This window comes from Rhinatrema bivittatum, chromosome 9 (assembly GCF_901001135.1).
Source record: "Rhinatrema bivittatum chromosome 9, aRhiBiv1.1, whole genome shotgun sequence".
Classification (NCBI taxonomy): Eukaryota; Metazoa; Chordata; class Amphibia; order Gymnophiona; family Rhinatrematidae; genus Rhinatrema; species Rhinatrema bivittatum.
This window is the reverse complement of record NC_042623.1, coordinates 194,348,292-194,368,126: the sequence shown is the minus strand read 5'-3', so window position 1 is coordinate 194,368,126 and position 19,835 is coordinate 194,348,292. Positions and strand designations below refer to the sequence as shown.

At 45.9% G+C, this 19,835-nt stretch overlaps 1 pseudogene; it reads right to left on the bottom strand.

Moving 5' to 3' along the window:
* Nucleotides 1-466: 466 nt before the first annotated feature.
* On the bottom strand, nt 467-19,774 carry LOC115098465 (annotated as a pseudogene).
* Nucleotides 19,775-19,835: the final 61 nt, after the last annotated feature.

Here is a 19,835-nt window from a genome sequence, read left to right as displayed (position 1 = left end):
TCACTGCACAACCACGACACCTAGTGGCAGCATTTAGGGTCAAGCAATGTCAGATGAAAGCTAAATGGTCCCAGATCCCAATCCTAGTTCTGACAGAGCAGGAAACCCACAAACAGCAGACCCAAAAAAAAGGAGCACACAACCATAACAGGTGCAACTTGCCTCTTTCCCCATCCACTCAAAAAAAGGGTGAAGGGCAGACTGGCCCACGTTTATATCCGTGGTCTCTGGCCCGAGGCTTCTCCCCAAGCCGCAGCTCGGGAGCCAGAGGTGGAGCACTGCGCGGCTCCTAGATAGGGATGGACTGGGTCCTTAGTTTAGACATAAAACAAAACTGGAGGGATTCTTGCCCTTCTGAAATTTTCAAGGAGACAGCATTTGTCAAAGATCCTTACAAGATGAATACTTTTTTTTTTCTTGCACTGTACGGTTGTGAAAATATTCACATTATTAATTTAAAACAGACTAAAACTATACTTCTGATTTATAGAAAAACAAAAACTGTTACACGGATAATTGTCACGATTTTCTCTTCCGCATAAGCTTTTATACAGACAAAAATCGCAGCGCCATCAACTTTATAATGACAATGCCCTCTGAAGATGATGGGGTTTGGTAGCGAAACTGTACGATCACATCCAGGACTAAAGCAGCCGTGCCCTCCTGCTTGCAGCGAAAATGTTAATGTGAGTTGCACCCAACAGCTGGCGCAGCCTCTGGCGAGTGATGGGCAGGCTAAGAGACAGCAGGGTGCTTGGCTGCTCAGCATTTCTTCTCCTAATGAATTAACTCTACGGATTGCATTGGTTTCCACTCCCCACCTACTCACAGTAAAATTAAAATCGGTAATGAATAGGAGACTTTAATAACTTCATAAGCATCTTGGGGAAAGTAGAAAGAAAGCAAATCCTTCCTCCATCATCAGAAAGTACCGTGGGACAGATGCAGCTTCAGCGATCTAGTTACTGACGAGAGCTTTTACTACTCCTGGACTCTGTCCGTATCGAGAGTAATCCCAAGGTCGTCTGTTCTCAGTGTAACCATAGAGCTTGCGCAGTGCCACCCGAGCAGCCTCCTCTTTCTGCAGCAAGCATAGTTTCTCCAGGGCCTTCTGCTATCAGCTTCTTTCACTGTAAGAAGAAGTCAGGGGAAGAGCTTTAAAACAGACTTCAGACTACACATTTGTACATTATTTTCATTTGGCGCCTTACGTCCATGTATCTATACATATAACGCACAGCTTTCAAACTCCCGGCGTTCCTCTACCTGTACTGCTCCGGCTCTTACCACAAGAGGGCGTTCTTGGCTGTGCCAAGCCACAGGGGGGAAGGGAACACTGGCAGCCGCAGAGGACAGAAAGGGAAGGCTACATACCCTCTGTTAAATTTAACAGGTTGCACAGCTAGTAACATATAAAACGACAAAAATAAGAAGTACATAGGATTAAAAAAACTGCACTTAAAATTAATCCAGAAAAACCTCCAAGGTGCCAGAGAGAGGAAGGCAGCACCAATAAGCTTAGTAAAAGTATATAAAAACCAACAATCAAATCAAAATATTCATGGATGACAATGCACAACCTGAAGGAGGATCAACCTTTTCTTTACCTGTGGAAAGAGGGAGCAGAGCGCACGGAAAGAGGGCAAGGCGTCGCATGCAGCACAGTATTAGTCTGAGGAGTGGGCCAAGATGCACAGAGACAGGCAGGCAGTCATTAAGAGCAGAAATGGCTGGCCAGAACCTAACGGTGAAGGGTGGAAAGAGGCAGGAGTGCAGAAAACTGACAGGCATGATAAATAAAAGAAGTGTAAAATAAAAAAGGACTAGCAATCCAATCTGAGGGAGCAGGAGAATGAAAACCTCAAGTAAAATAAGACAAGCACAGGTTTTTGTAACAAGAGAATAAGATCGGAGGCAGAGCATTACAGAAATCCAGTCTAGAACTAACAGAATGGACACTCAGTGGATGATGCTACAAGATCAGAACAAATACCAATTACGATAGAGATGATATCGACAAGCAGTAATCCAAGGCCTAAACACAAGGTTAGAATCTAATTCTCAAAGACTCCTAACAGAACGGGAAGGGACGGATTCTAAAACTTTCTCTAGGACTCATCAGGGAGAAAATGTACACGCCGTGTACTCTCGCCAACCCCTCTCTAAACCAAATCATTTGTTTTGAGGGAAGGGAACTTGGAAGGAGTAGGGCAAGGCAGAAACGGGACTACCTGTGAATGTATTTCCCAATTTCCCCATACAGTTCTCACTCTCCTCCTCCACTCCCTCTCTACTGCAGGGGGTAACAGTTCCACCACCCCTCGTACAATCCTCTCTCTCCCCTCCCTAACGTCCCCCCCCACCCCTGTTCTCCCAGGGCCCAAGGTACCACCTCTCTTCCTTCTTCTGGGCCCAATGAAGACTTTACAAGCAGATGTCCAATTTGAAAAGCCATTCAAAAATAAATGAATGGAGGGGAAAGAAATAATTGCATATCATCTGTATACATATAAAAAAAAAAGCAAGGGAGAAATAGAAAGGAACTCAAGGAATGTGGGTAAAGGGAGAAGAAAGCTGGCCCAAGAGCAGAATTCCATGATACAGCAACTATTAAGAGTTAGGGGAAGGAAGCAGTGTGTGAGAAACAGAGAAAAGTATAATTAGAAAACTATGAATGGCACCAAGCCTTAACAGTACCAGAGGCAGAAAGCAAATGCGCAGGATTTACCACATTAAAAAAGGCTGAAGACGAACCACGTGAGCTAGCAGAATGAAGACTGGAAGCAATATGAAGAGCAAAGCCCTGGCTGAAGCTTATTAAGAGCAGCATTAGAATTCAAGTAAGGAGTAACCGACTGAACGTGGTCAAGAGGTTTTGAATGCAACGGAAGAAGAGAAACAGGAAGTTAGACAGATGGAACAACAGAACCAAGAAATGCTGGAAAATGTTGAAGACAAGCATATTAGATCTACTGGGGAAGACTGCGTAAGAAACAGATTAAACAGAAGAGTTAAAGGAGGGACAACTGGAATTACGGAAGGGAGGGAAGGGATCTCTAGGGCAACACGTCATAGGAGAAAAAGTGAAAAGATTGGACACCCTCCAGGAAAATAGGATTAAAAGAACAAAAATAAATACACAGAGTCCCTCTCTCTCGCATACACATCCCCTCATATAGGGTACTTCTCTCTCACACAGACTACCCACAAGCTCCCTCTCTCTCTCTCTCTCACAGACTACCTATGTCTCTCTCTCACGCACCTCTTCACACAGGCTCTGTCTCACACACAGACAATCCCTTCACACGGGCTAGCACCCTCACATACACACAAGCTCCCAATCTCTCACACACATACACACTCCTTCACAATCTCCTCATATAGGCTCCCTCTCTCTCTGGCACCCACCCCCACGCTCTCTCTTTCACCTCACCGGGGCCTTCATCTTTGCTGCAAATGGTGCAGCTACATTTGTGGCATGCTGGAGTCTCCTTTGCCATTTTCTGGGCAGAATTTGGCAATTCTGAGCCGGGGGGGGGGGAATTTAGCGCAGAATTCCACCAGGACTAATGCGGGTGACGTCATTTGGCAGCACCAAATGGTCCTCTCTCAAATGATAGAGCTTTAACTCTACTGAAAATGTGCATGAATTCCTGCCTCGGGGCATTACCCTTGTGAGTCTCCTCAGTCTAGCTAGGTAATCAACTCTCCAGAGAGGCGGATGGGTACTTAGTATGGCAAAATTCATCCCACCATCTACAGAAAACACCATTTACGATATGCAAACTTGCATTTTCCGTCTATAAGCAGGGCTGAATTAGCCATTACATGTATGGAAGTCCCAAGCTGGGAGTTGCAGCGGAGCATTTACTGAAGTAAGTAACCCAGACCCCAGCATGGAGAGAAGACTACTGAGTGAACAGGCAACATAAAATGGCTTCCTCCGAATTAACTGTCACTCTCACAGATTGTCCAGATAGTAATGGGATGCAAAGGTTTGTACTGATGACCAAGTTGTAGCTTTACTGATGTCTTTGAGAGGCTCGCAAACGAGCCACTGATGCAGCCATGGCTCTCACCTGAAGGCATTATGCTAGCCAGTTGGATAACGTATGTTTGGCTACTGTTACTCCCAGCCCATCCAGATCGTAAAAGACGAATATTGGAGAAGCCTGAAGAGGCTGTGATACAGTAAAATATGAAAGGGCTTTCTCACCTCCATGTGTGTGCCTTGGGAGAAATGCAGGCAACACAATGGCTTGACTAATATGAAAAGCCGATACTACTTTTGGTAGAAATTTGGGTGGATGCAGACCACCACTCTATTGTGGAAGAATTGTGTGTATAAGGTGGAAAATGAAGTAATGCTTGAAGCCTGCCGACTCTCCTTGCCGACAGCCCTGCCACCAGGATTATTTTCGACATTAGGAACTTGAAAAAAGCCAAATCCAATGTTGTAACATACCTCCAGTGTTGACTTCTGCAACCTGGCATAGTCTCTGGCCTTAGTCTGCTTTCTGGTTTTATAGGCCCAGAACCATGGACTTCCTGTGGCTTGCCCGGATGGTAACAGCACTCTTCCTGCATATATTCTGTTGAGCGATGCCTGAGCAATAGGTTCTATATCTGCATATCCTGGGACTTTGACCACTGGATCCTTGCCTTGTCTGCTGCCTACCTCGAATTCAGCCTGTTACCGGACCTCACCTGTTACCTGCCTTGAACTCTGCCTGTTCTTCAGACTTTGTCCCCTATGGCCTGGTTGTGGCCCGCCACTTGTCAGTTGACAGACATCGGGCTGCTTGCAGGCTGGACCTTCTCCTGTTAGCATTGGCCTCAAGGGCTCACATATCCACCTCCAACCAGTCCGAAAGGGCTCATGAAGCAGCAGCAGGGATGCCCTCATTACACCCATTCTGATCCCGGGACAGGTGGTTTTATGACTGGAAGATTAGTAAACCATAAGCATTTCATGAACTTTGGAAACTCACAGATGAGCTGAGCTAGGTTTGCCTTCGAATTGAGCATGGTAAGCTGCTATGGCACTGAGATGTACTATCACCAATGAGGTGCTAAGACCTGAATCTGAAAGAATGAGTAAATAGTTCAGTAACTCTTTGGGTTTGCATGCGAACAGATCCAAGGTATGGTGTTGAAACCATGTGGAGAACCTTCTCCATTTAAACCCATAGATTTTTCTAGTTTTTTTGTTTTTTTTTTGCCAGACACTTGGGTAAAGACAATCCAGTGATTACTGAATGCTCAACATCCAAGCCATCAAGGTGAATGAGGGAAGATTTGGATGAAAGAGCTCCCCTCTTGAGTTAACAAGGATGCATTTTACCCAAGAGGAATTGGAGAATGCTGGACAGCTGTACTAAATATGCGAACCAAATTTGTTTGGGCCATGCTGGGGCTATTAGAATCAGATGGGGCCATTTTTTGCACCATTCTGGCCATTAGTGGAAAAGCATACAGGAGATCTGGATTCTAATTAAGCAGGAAAGCATCCTGAGCTGATCTTAGTTCACATGAAAGAATGGGGCAAAAAACAATTCCAGGTTCCTGTTTTGCTCTGACACAGAGGTCAGGGGTGGCCAACTCGGGTCCTCGAGAGCCACAGACAGACGAGGTTTTCAGGATGTCCATAATGAATGTACATGAGATTGTATGCAACTCTCTTTCATGCATATTCATTGGGTACATCTTGAAAACCAGGCCCATTGTGACTCTCGAGGGCCAGAGTTGGCCAGCCTTGCCATAGGCTGAATAGTCTGATGGCTGCTAGAGAAACCATTCACGTGGTCAAAAACTTCTGCTGAGGCGATCTGCTAACATGGACATTTCTGGAAAGTAGGTTGCTTAGAAAACAGCTTCATGTCTGCATGCCCATTCTCGTAGCTTTATCACTTCATGGCAGATTCCATGGCTCTGTGCCTCCTTGTTTGTTCACATAAAACATGGCTACTTGATTATCTGTCTGAATGAGAATGCTCTTCCCCTGAAAGGAGAGAATGCTGTTAGAGCTTACTTGATTGCTCTCAATTCTAGGTTGATTTGAAATTGTTTTCCATAAATGATCATATTTCTTGAGTTTGAAAAGGTCCTGTATGGGCCCACCCAACTTTTTGTGGCAGTATCTGTTGCTAGCAAGACTTAGTGAGGAAGAATAAAACATGGAGACCCCTTTGAAGGATGCAGGGAATTAGCCATCAGCCTAGCTGTTTCATTGTTGTTAAATTGTCACCCTTAGAACATAAGAACTTGCCATGTTGGGTCAGACCAAGGGTCAATCAAGCCCAGCATCCTGTTTCCAACAATGGCCAATCCAGGTTACCTGGCAAGTACCCAAACATTAAGTTGAGCCCATGCTACTAATGCCAGTAATAGCAGTGGCTATTCCCTAAGTAAACTTGATTAATAGCCATTAATGGACTTCTCCTCCAAGAACTTATCCAATCCTTTTTTGAACCAGATATACTAACTGCACTAACCACATTCTCTGGCAACAAATTCCAGAGCTTTATTTATTGGTTTGTATACCGTCACTCGGGTTCCACCGTAACGGTTCACAACAATATTGTGCGTTGAGTAATATTGTGTGGTATCTTTCTGCACCTTAGAAATCTGTTTCCTGTAAAGCAAAGTTTAAGGGCTCACTCATAAGGGAGATACACTCTGGATTCAATGAATCTGTGCGCCTGTGAACTGTACCCATTTAAGAGGAGGATCATGGATTTCTCGTAATTGGATTAGAAAACCTGTTTCCCTGATTGACAAAGGTTGACTAAACTGGCCCCTTTGGGAGCGGGAGACACCATTACAGGAGCTGTATGTGAAGGCGGGTAAGTGAAATCAACATGAATTGCCCACTGCCATGTGGAACAAAACAACCAGATCCAGTCAACAGTTTGTATGCCAGTGATCCGAGAGTATTTGCCTAGCCTGACAGAAGGAAAACTCTCCCTGATCCAATGAATATGATTTCCCAACATGGAAACTCAACTGGTATCTCAAAATGTACTAGGAATCTTAGCAACTGTATGAGGAGGATAATATACCTTCCTTGGAGTTCGTAATCACAAGCCAGACGTCCAAGTAAGGAAAGACCTGACGCTGCAGATGTGCTGCTACTATAGCCAGGTACATGGTGAAGACCCTTAGTGCTTCTGAAAGAAAGCACTGTTTACTGATAGTGGTAAGAATTCACTATAAATTGCAGGTAATGTCCAGTGGGAAGGATGGATGGAAATATGTGCATAAGCATTTTTTAGATCCAAAGTACACATCCACTCCCCCCCTTCTGGATAAAGGGGAGAATTGTGAAGAGGGAAATCATTCTGGATTTCTCCCTTAAATCCAGGATGGGTCTCAGTCCCCCAGATTTTTGGGGGATGAGGAAGTAGCACTAGAACCCCTGGACATGGTGTTGTGGAGGAACAGGTTCTAGCGCCTGCTGTTCGAGGAGCAACTCCACCTCAGGCCGAGTTACATCAAGTGAGACAGATCTGGATCGAAGGATAACAAGAAAGCCGCAAGGGGTATCCAGACTACATCATCATGAGAACCCAGCAATCTCTGAGGACCTTGCACCACTCCTTCAGGTAGTGCAGGATTCTCTACCACCTCTACTGGAGAAGCTACTTGATGGGTTTGAAAATTTGGTCCAGGCTTAGGCTGGACTTGCTGTGTCAGTTTTGGCCGATAGTGTTTTTTGCTGTCAAGTGCAAGACAGAAGTTGTTGCTGTTGTGGAAGTAGAGACGGCATCTGGTACCCAGAGACTTGCTGGAAGGGTAGTCTCTGGAAATATGGTCTTTTTAAAAGCACAGAAGGTAATGCCTTAAAGACTGTTGTTCCGGTCCTGGGGAGATGGACATGTACCTCCATGTGCTACTGTTTTCTCTGAGTATTTCTCTGAAAAAAAAAAAATAAAAAGTCATCACTCCGGCAGGATGTGTTTGCCAACTTTTCGTGGATATCCTTGCAGGCCATATGGCTAGCTCCAGTGGAGTTGGCTGAGGACTGTATATGTAGGTCTGAATGCTGCATAGAGAGAACAAATAAGATGGAGTATACAGAATCAAGTGGCTGAGAGTATACGATTCTACCTTCACCTGTGGGGAAAAAACTTTCAGTTTTTGTATACAATTGTGCAAAATATTGAATCCTGTAGAATTGGTGAGCGTTAAGCATGGCGCTTTTGAAATATTTTATTGAAATTTTCCCAGGAATCTGTGATTCCTTCCCCGGCAGAGTATGTTTTGTGTTGCTGCGCTCAAAACATTCACATACTCTGCCAGGGAGCAGATTCTACACACAGCTGCAATATGTGGTAATTGCACTATCCCAAATTCCAGGGATCTCTGCATGGTATTGAGGTCTAATTTCCTTCCCATTTAGACAGATGTAGATTAGGGTGGGACCTCAGAAGTAGGCTGGACTGATTTTATCTAGGCAAGGAGAGGGTGGAACCCCCCTTGCAGTAGTAAATAACCATCTTTTACCAGTTTACTGGCAATAGAGGGGGCGTTACCGTTTAAACCTCCAGGGGTAGCCTGTCAAAGGACTCCGAGGACTTCTGCGTCGACAGTGGTAAGAGTGACGGCTGCCATCAGTGGAGATGACGGTGCTGAGAATGCCTTACATTGACAGGATCATAATGCCACATCCTTGACAGGGCCGGATGGCGCACAGCTGGAAAGTGTAACGCCTCCTCAACAGCACGGAGACAACGGCGCTATGGGGCAGCGTTTTAGCCATAGGGCATAGAGAAACTCTGCTGCTCCTATGGAGCTGGAGTGTCGCTAGCACTAGTATGGCCAGGTTTCCTGAAGACTAGGAAAGTTTATTGTGCTCCCCACAGCCCACGGTGGATCTGGAATCCAGCGCTATGGGGAGCCCTGTGTGAGAAGCTCTACTCAACCAGTCAACCTGCAAGCCAGAGCTTGCAGGGAGTGGCCTTCTGATAACAAATCATCTTTCCTTCTCATTGTTTTTTTAGTATTAAATGCTGCAGAGGGGCTGCCGAGGCAACTAAGAAGAAAAAATGAATACAAGACCTAAGGCCAGAAAAAAAGAGGAAAGAATTTTGTAGTCTTCCTCTAAGAAAAAGGTAACAGATGATATTATCTGCATGTAATGGCTAATTTAGTTCCCTGCTTATTGACAGAAAAAAGCAAGTTTAGCAGAAACATTTAAAGCAAAAAAAAAAAAAAAAAATTATATATATATATATATATATATATATATATATATATATATATCTTACTTTGGCTCCTAAAATGTTTTGGCTGGCATCTAACTTCTCAAGAAAATCTTTCCACCCTGGGCCAATGTTTCTAGGTTGCACTAAAATCAACTGATTACACACAATAGCAGCCTATTTTAACATAGGTGCTCACAATGGGGCAGACGACTACATAATGGTCAGCCAGCGAAAATAACACTGGCAGAGCAAGAGGGATAATGGAAAAGTGAGTTGATTTACATCTTATGGAGGTGAAACTAGGGTTTTGCATTACCAGTGATGCATGTAAATCGTTGCCGCTTAACACTATTTGCTTTAACCCCATTTTAATACTAAATGAGCTGCTTTGCATGTTGACAGCTCTAATATTCGTTGCCATTCTAGGCTGCAGTAATTCGGAGGTTAACCTTAACTGAACTAGCACACGGGTAGGGCCTTCAAGCTAAGCTGCATGAATGCTCCTTCCTCACTAGATAATGAGGTAGCACAACTACAAGTTTTTTAAAGTTTGGTCTTCAAGAAACCTGAGTGTAAGGGGACAAAGAATCCAGAGATGTTTTAGACTGCAACGTAGTATTCACAGGGCCTGTAAGGCTATGAACCCCTCAAGGGAAAAACAGATGAAAACGATTAGAAAAGATAAAAGTAAAAACTGGTAAGCATCAAGACCAAGCTTAAAAAAAAAAAAAAAAGAAGAAGAAGAAGTTTATAACCAATACAATCCAACAAAATACAGCGGTACCACGGTGTGCTGACTCCCGAATGCCTGGTGAGCCTCGGTTCGGGAGCGGAAATGTTCTTTTGGCCAGTTCCTCCACCAGCAAACCCATGGGTTTACAAGGGTCCAGACATCAAGAGATCCTTGCCAATCATCTGAGTAATCAAAAGTCCTAAAAAATTAGAAAAAAAAAAGAATCAGCTGAAGAGAGAGAGTGGAAGAACCTAAGCTGTAATAAACGATGCGCCTGCAACAAACACTGTAACAGAAAAATACATTACCACGATATAAATGCTTCCTAGAGTAAGAATAAAGCGACTGTTCCTCCATCATAAACTGAAATCAGGGTTCCAAATATCAGATCCAAATAAGCAGAGTATAAGGATTTTGATTATTTATTTCTTTAAAGGTTTTTAATATACCGATAACAGTTTGCACATCGTATCGGTTTACATTGAACATAATAATGAGAGAGAGATTACATGGAACCATTAGTTTGCATAGCATGGTAAGAGAAAGTACACAACATTAAGAAGAGAGCACATAACTGCTGAAATAAATATATCTATATCAGTAACTATATATAAAATTGTCAATTTAAAGTAAGGGGATAACTTTGGACAAGGTGAAGAACAAGCAATGAAGGGGATTGGGTCATCTCGAGCAGATAAGTTAGCAGATGTTTTGGGGGGGGCGGTGGGGGATTAGGGGTAGGCTAGCTTGAAGAGCCCCGTTTTTAATTTTTTTTTTTCAATTTCTGCGTGCAGGGTTCAATGCGTAGGTCGGGCGGCATTGAGTTCTACTTGATGGGTCCTGCTATTGAGAGGGCTCTGTCCCTAGTGGAGGATCGTTGTGTAGTTTTAGGAGAGGGGATGTGAAGGGTTCCTTTATAGGCAGATCTGATTGGTCTGTTGGAGGTGTTGAAGAGGACCGAGTTGTTTAGCCAGGTGATGTTCTGGTTGTGTAAAGTCTTGTGTATAAGGGAAAGGGATTTGGAAGAGGAAGGAATGCTGGCCAAACTCAGGATACACACATTCCAGTTAAGGAGGGAGCTGCAGTCTGTGACCTCTGGCTAAGGACTGTAGCTATAGTGCTAAACTAGATTAGGGGTAGGGGGTTAAAAAAAAAAGACATGCCGCACATATACTTTTACCCACACGGAGCTCGAGGAATGTTCAGAAGCCCCTGTTATGCTTGTAAACACGTGCTTACCATGTGAAACCTATAGAAATTGTAAATAGTAAAGCGTTCTAACTGTATTTTGTGTTCAGTTAAGGAACACTTTTTGGTGGGATACCAAGAGCAGACCCCTATGGAAATTAAATAATAAATACATCTCCTGAAAAAAGCAGCACAAAGGCAGTTTTTGGAATGCTCCAAAGAGTAACCAACACATAAATGTAGGCAACTTAGCAGCTAACCTATGCCATAACACAGTTTAGTGATCTGGTTTCCCCATTTCTGTTCATCTGGTGGATTTCTAAAATATATTCGCTTGCAACTAACAAGGACTAGCTTACCCTGATAAAAAACTCTGTCCTTTGTGGCCCTGCACTCTGTAGCAGTGCTCCCAGCACGGCATTGAAAGTCTGTAGCAGCACATCTTGTGGGACAGGAAATTCAGCGCTCAGTGTCAATCCTCCACGCCAGGGTTTCTAGCCACGTAGCACACGCGCTCCGGGCTGGTGATGAAAGCAACGATAGCAGCAAACGCCCTCAGAGGGCAACTTTGGGTAAGCGTCTTTGAAGCAGTCGGTGAGGTAAGTGTGAGCAAAGGACGCCCCAAGGTCAGACAGCTCTTGATTATTCTTCAGATTCAGAGCAATTGCTTCTCTGTCTAACCCAAGTTCTCGTCGCCTGGCCTCCTCGCTTTTAATATAGCAGGCATTCACAAAAGCCGTTTTGAGAAGATCCATGGAAATGTTTCATGCAAGCGGTGACAGAAAGCTTGAATCTCTGCTTCAGTGTCCCAGTTAGGCTTATGTGAGCTGAAAACATACAAAGTGAACCAAAATTAAAAAAAAAAAAAAAAAGCCAAGCTACAGCTTGGCATGCACTAATCTCCAAATCACAGAAAACATCCAAGTTTACATGAAACAATTTTGTCTAGTTAAAGGTGTACAATGATGCATTTTACCACTAACCATTCAAGGATGAAATGCTGAAATGTTAAGCAGTACTATGAAACATGGATGCCATATGATTATCTGTCAAAGAGCACTTCCTATAAAGCTGAACAAATCAAAAGACAAAAAAGAAAAAATTGTGAAGTATTTATATTGCCTTTCATGTCTGAATGATCAATAAAAATATAGATTAAGAAAAAGCTTACTTTGGGCATGAAGTTTAAAGTTTCGTTGCTATTTGATTATGCCTTTTTTTTTTTTTTAAATTCATCCTGGAATTTTTTTGAATTCTACTCCTGAACGTATGTCAGATTTTCACCATAATCACTGGTCTGTCTCACGTGTGTGTGTTCTGATTACCGAGTTATCTCTCTCTTGCATTACTACTTTAAATCCATGTCCAATCTTGCTGTATAATCTTTGTTACTGCTGGTTTCTGATAAGATCTTTAGTTACAGGCCTGGAACACTTAAGGCTCAATTCTGCAGAACCATCTGACAAAAGCATTTGGATAGCCCCATCTGCAAGACTTTTTACTCTATGAATCCGATTTAGTCTCGCACAAAACAAAAATACAAACTGCAAAATTTGCTTTTATTCTTTTCAGTAGCAATAAATTAAGAAAAAATTACACACAGGGACAGTAACTTTCAAATGGGCACGTGGAGGCAAATATATGGCAATTTTATATCCTGCACACGTTGTAAAATTGCCTTGGCGCACGCATGTGTGTACCTAATTGTAAGCTTGTGTGTGCACAGTAGCGTAATGACAGCATTGAGCAGTGCAAGTGAGAGAATTTTATAACAGGCACGCGGCCACACCATGACCAGTATCACCAGTTCTCCCTGTCTACAGCCAGGTCCACCTTGTACTCCCCTCAGTTATCAGATACCCCTCAAACACTTCATAAATGCTTGGAAGTTTTGGTTTTTTTTTTATTTAAACTTATACCTCTTCCATAGCCGAAGTAAAGGAAAATTGGTTCTTACTTGCTAATTTCCATTCCTGTAGTATCACGGATCAGTCCAGACTCCTGGGATGTACCAAGCTCCCTAATGAGGGTAGGACCTGGAAAGTCCTGCTCGCAAAACACTCTCGCCAAAGGATTGAGCCTCTGGATCCCGCATATCCAACCGAAAGTGCTTAGTGAAGGTATGGAGCGACTTCCAAGTCGCCGCTCTACAAATTTCCTGTGGAGAGACCAACTGGGCCTCCGCCCAAGAGGTTGCTTGAGACCGAGTAGAATGGGCCCTCAAACCTTCCGGAACTGGCTTACCCTTAAGGATGCAAGCCGAGCCAATAGCTTCCCTAGGCCACCTTGAAATGGTAGATTTGGAGGCCTGAGAATCCTTCTTTGAACCACACCACAAGACGAAAAGATGATCAGACCACCTAAACTCATTTGTGACTATGCCGTACGAACATCCAGCAGCCTAAGATCTCGAGCATCCACTTCAGAATCACAAGTCTGAAAAGGCTGGCAATTCCAATGTCTGATTAACATGAAAGTTGGAAACCACCTTCGAGAGAAAGGAAGGCACCGTCCGCAAAGATACTCCTGTCTCCGATATGCGAAGCAAAGGATCTTGGCACGACAAAGCCTGCGAAATTTTCCTTGCAGAGCAAATGGCTACCAAGAAAAATGACCTTCAGAATCAAATCCTTAAGAGTTGCCCTGCGGATAGGTTCGAACGGAGCCCCACACAAACACTGAAGCACGAGATTAAGATTCCAAGGAGGGCAACTCTCCGCATGGGAGGACACACATTTGACTCCTTGAATAAATCTAGCTGCGTTGGGATGAGCAGATAATTGGTATCCATACACCTTCCCTCTCAGGCAGGCCAAAGCTGTCACCTGAACTCTAAGAAAGTTGAAAGTGAGGCCCTTGACTAACCCTTCCTGAAGGGAAAAAACATGAGACAACAAAGAACGCAAGGGCTGACCAACCCTAGACACACACCATGACTCAAAGACTTTCCATACGTGGACATGGACAAAGAGGTGGACTTCCGTCTTTCCCGAAGAAGGGTAGTAATCACTGTCTCTGGGTATCCCCTGGACCTCAAACGCTAAGCCACTAGACAAAAGCGATCTGCCTGGTCGGAAAATATAGGGCCCTGCCGTAGAAGACGAGGAAGGTGACTGAGTTGCAAAGGTCCCTCGATTGCTAGGTTTACTAGATCCGCGAACCACAGCAGGCGAGGCCATTCCAAGGCCATGAGTACAATATCCCCCGGATGCTTCGCTATCTGGTGCAAGACCTTGCCTACCAGAGGCCACAGAGGGAAAACATATAGAAGTTTCCCCCGAGACCAGGGCAATATGAGAGCGTCTACGCCCTCGGCTCCATACTCTCTCCATTTGCTGAAGAAACGAGGTGCCTTCGCAATGTGCGGGTCTCCATCAGATCAACATGAGGAGGACCACATTTTCTGAAAATCAGCCACATCGCCATGTCAAACAATTCCCATTCTCCAAGGTCGAGAAGACTGCGACTGAGAAAATCAGCCTGAATGTTCTCGATCCCTGCGATGTGAGATGCTATTTGAACAAGATGCTGTTCCGCCCAAAGGATTAACTCCTGCGCCTCCTGTGCCACTGAATGACTTTTGGTGTCACCCTGCCGACTGATGTAAGCTATGGTCATTGCATTGTCCGACAGAACTCGTACCGAGCAACCCTGAACCAAAGGCCGAAAGGCAAATAACGCTAAGCATACTGCCCTGGTCTCCAAGCGATTGATAGACCAAGAAACTTCTTCCTCCACCAGGTGCCCTGGACCGCTTTTTTCTGGCACACTGATCCCCAGCCAGAAAGACTGGCATCGGTAGAAAGGATGACCCAATCCAAAACCTCTAACGCCACACCCTACACCAGGTTCGGTGTTTGAAGCCACCAAGACAGACTGTCCCTGGCCTGAGGAGTGAGGGAAACAGGGTTGATGAAATTCCTCTGATAAGGGATTCCACTGTGCCAGGAGAGCTCTCTGAAGCTGCTGCATATGAGCAAAGGTCCACGACACCAAGTCCAGAGTGGATGTAATCAAACAGAGAACCTGCAAGAAGTCCCAAGCTCTGGGAATCTGCAACCGTGACAAGGGCAGAATCTGAACTTGTAATTTGTGCACTCTCTCCTCAGTCAAGAAGAACTTGCCCTGCCTTGTGTCGAAATGCACTCCCAAATATTCCAGATTCTGGGACAGGATCAAGTGGCTCTTGGTTAAATTCACCACCCAGCCTAGAGATTGCAGTGTCTGAATCACTGTGTGAACGGCAGAGCAACAACTGCCCTCCAATTTGGCCTGAATGAGCCAGTCTTCGAGATAAGGATGGACCAGGATGCGCTGTTGCCGCAAAGTCGCCACCATGACCAACATGACTTTGGTGAAGGTACGGGGGCCGTGGCCAGCCCAAACGGAAGTGCCTGAAACTGGAAATGTTGCCCCAAGACCATGAACCTCGGGTATTGTTGATAATCTTTCCGAATCGGAATGTGTAGATATGCTTCAGACAGGTCCAGAGACGCCAGGAACTCCTGAGTGCACACAGCTGCTATCACCGATCGCAAAGTTTCCATTCCAAAACCAGGGAATCCTCAAGGCCACATTCACTCTCCAAGTCTAGTATGAGGTGAAAGTTCCCTCTTTCTTCGAGACTACGAAGTAGTAAATGGAATAGCGACCTGTCCGAATTTCTTCGGACTACGGTCCCCAAGCGCTGCAACCTGTCTAAAGTCTCCTCCACCACCTGTTGCTTTTGCAACAAACTGCAGGGGGAGACCAGGAACAGGTTGCGCACGGGACAAGCAAATTCTAACATGTAACCTTCTCTTATCACACTGAGAACCCACTGATCCTGAGTGATCTTGGCCCACTCCTCATAAAAACGAGTCAAACAACCCCTTATAAAAGAACGGAGTGGACCGACCTCGCCTCACTGCGCAGCTTTGGACCCTGAGGATCCCCCACTGCTAGGGGCTCTGAAGGGCTGACATCCTCCTCGAAAGGACTGCCCCCAGGCCTGACCATGAGATGAAAAGGCCCATTGCATCGCTGAAGCCCCCCCCTCGGTAGATGAGACCTCCTATTGTCCCTAAAAAACACACGGGAAGGAAAATTGACCCTGCTCCTTGGTTGGTCCTCCGGCAATTTATGCACATTATTATCATCTAACTACTTCACAAGTTGTTCCAGCTGCTCTCCAAATATGAGATGGCATTTGAAAGGCAGGGAAGCCAGCTAGGACGTCCGCCAACCAGTTATGGAGCCACAAAAGATGCCGTCAGCTACTGCAGTCCCCATAATACAGGAAGACGTCCGCACCAAATCATATAAGGCATCTGCTACATATGCAATAGAAGCTTCCAATCTCTAACTGGAGACCCTTGGGTGCCTACGGTCGACTGACACTCTGGGAGACCCTGCGCCCAGCGCAAGCAAGCTCTCTGCTCGAAACTAGAACAAATGGCAGGCCGGAGGCTCAAAGCAGAAACCTCAAAATCCATTGAGATGAACCTCCAGCTTGCGGTCCTGAACATCTTTCAGCAAGCACTGCCACCCCCACAACCGGAATGGTCGTCTTTTTTGTTACAGTCGAGACCGCTGCTTCCACCTTGGGAAGCGCAGAGAGCTCCAAGGTCTGCTCTGGTAGGGTATAAAGCTTTGCCATTGCCCTACCTACAAGCAGACCAGCATCCGGAGCCCTCCCATTCCTGGTCCACCATTTTCTGTATGGACGCATGATACGGAAAAACCTGAAGATGGCCTCTGTATGTCTTCCAGACCAGATCCGCCCCATCCTTGAGGGAGTCCTCAAGTGGAGGCTGCAGTCCAAATTCCTCTAGAATTTGGGGAATAAGAGGGGCAAGTTCATCCTTGTGGAACAAGTGGAGTATCTTGGAGTCATCCCCCTCGGCCGCTGGATCCGAGTCCACATCAGTGCCCGGCCCCATGTCCGTATACACTAAATCAGCCGCTTAATCTCCCGAGAGCGCTTCACCCGGGTCTAAGACAGCCCCCCACGGAGGGGCACCAGTGGAAAGAGTGACCCTGTTGGCCGACGGGGCCCACGCCGCCCCCGAAGCGACCGGCCCACAGCTGGACACCGGAGATAAAACGGGAGGACCCTCCCCTTCCCATGGTACCTTGAGCCCCCCTTGCTGCACCAAGTAGGCCTGGTGCAGAAGCAAAATACTCTGGTGAGAAGGGGTGTGGCGTTGCAGCAACAGCTGTACACCTCCCCATGTCCTCCCCCTGTCTCCCAACAGGACCCAGGTGGACCGGGGAAAGGGCCGGGGGAACTTCCACATCAGGCCCCAAAATCACAGGCCTGTTTTCTGGGGGCTCCAAAATGGCCACTGTTCTCACACTTATATCAGCGGGGAGCTGCACGCGGGCAAAGCTGTGCCATGCAGCAGGAGCTGACGCAGATGCGATTTTTGCCGTTTCGCGGGTGGAGAGAGTTCACAAGCCGAAACAAGATGCACAAAGACCGCGGTGATTCAAGCGCGCAGGAGCTGCTCCACACATGCTCCTCTAATCATCTGTGTGGCAAATAAAAAAGCTGCCGGAACAGCCCTGAAAACCAAATAAACACCCCGGGAGAATAAAAAACCGCACGGGGGGGGGGGGGGGGGGACGGACGGGGACGACGACGACATCTCACCACTGTGCTGTTTCTGCCTCGGTTCCTGTGGTTCCTTTTTTTTTTTTTTTCTTAATTAAAGAAGAAGAAGGAGCCTCACTAAAGTTCCCCCTCCTGAAACTGAAGAGAGCTGTCCAGCTCAAATCAGCAAGCTACAAATAGGAGAGGGAAAAAGAGGAAAAGGAGCCCAAGAAAACAGTCAGCTAAGTGACTTCGTGGAGGGGAGGGCTCTGGACCACCAGATGTGCATCCCACGGTACTCGGGACTGGGCATACAAGAGGGTCACCAACCCCCAGCCCATCCGACAACCCCGATCCCTGGGAGTAAGGCTCAAAACTAGCAAAAGAAAAATCACTGAGGAAAAATGAACTGCAGGTTTAAGCATCAGCCACCATCTGCTGGAGACAGAGAAATACTGAGGAACTGCAAATGGCATCAGGATACTTGAAGCAGTGTCAGTTTTACTTTCTCTGTCTCCATCTGCTGGCATGGATGAATAAGCCAGGAGTCTGGACTGATCGGGGTACGAACAGGGAACTTTACGCTCAAATATATCTGGGTGCGCAGGTTCTTGAATGCACATCTCTTGGCCCCATCCTGGAATGCACACCTTCCACTCCTTTTTTTTTCACTGAAGCAAGATATTTGTGCATCAGGACTTGTGCACATGTGGGCAGTTTAGGTAATTGGGTGGACTTGTGCATATATTACATGTGCGCCCATCTCTCAATTTTGGCATGCACCCAGCTTTTAAAATTCACCTTATAATCAAGAGACACAGTGCAGTCATTCAGAAGCCAATATAAACCAAGAATTATATAAAACTATATAGAAATTACATTAGCTCTATTCTGGAATCGGGGACTGTTTCAACAGTAAAACGTGATCGAAAAAAAAATCTGGTAGACTGCAAGCAACTTAGTTACTTTGACACCAATAAAACTGTCTAAATCTGACTTAGCTTAGAGACAAGTGGACGGCTTCTCCGCACCCTTTAGGATTTATTTCCAGGGCAGCAGAATTGCAGCTTTCCATGTCTTCAATGATAGCAACGGTAAGCTCGTTTTCCCAACACTAGTTTCGCTTTTGCTATTTGGCTCAGTTCTTTCATATTAAGATACCTTTTAAATCTGTGTAATAAATTACTGGTCATAGATCACGGGTCTCTAGCTAGGTGCAATCTGAACACCGTGTTGCTAACGCATGAAAGTTATTTATAAAATAAAAGGGGGGGGACGACTTACAAATCGGTGATAACTTTTCTGCCCGTCACTTCCCTTCTAACTCAAGAGTCGCCAGAGGTTCCCACAGCTCAAACATTTCCCGTCAGTAACACTGTCAGTAACACTGACAGCAGAAACATTTCCCGTCAGTAACACTGACAGCAGATACAAATCTAAATGGTCCATTCACTCTGCCCAGTAAGTAGTTGAGAGTCGTAACTGCCGCTCAGAAATGTTACACCAAAAGTTACTGCAGATCATCTTAGTTTATTTCCCTTCTCTAGCTACTAAGGATCCTCCATGGTTTTTTTTCCCCCCATTCCTTAACGGTATTGGTATCACTAAGGTCAGCAACCTCAACCTTCCCCCCCATCCCATGCTAGGCCGGGGCCTGCCTACATTACCGTGGTGTGGGCGGCGGGGGCCCTTCCAGCTGCCGTTGCCGCTCCAAGAGCCTCAAGTAAGGGCGCAGCCAGCGATGCTTCTCCCGGCTCTGCGTGTACACCGCGCCGCGGCCCAGCCAAGCGGGCAGCAGCCTGAAGGCAGCGCCGACCCGACTCCCCAGCAGCCCCGACGCCATAACGGCCACCAAGAGGGAGAATAAGGATCCGGAGGGAAACAAGACCGCCGCAACTTTAGTTCCGCCCAACGAAACGCTCCCTAATGCCTGACATCAGCGACGACAGCATCTTCTCTTGACAAGCAGCGCCCCGGATAACCGCCTTGCTGGGTCCCGCTACTTCCATCCGGGCTGAGTACGGGGGGGGGGGGCACGATTAGCGCCAGTCTTCTCTTCTCCAATGAGGGCTAAGGCAACCAAACCCCCCCCCCAAAACAAATCTCCATAGCAACGCTTTCCAAATAGCCCAAT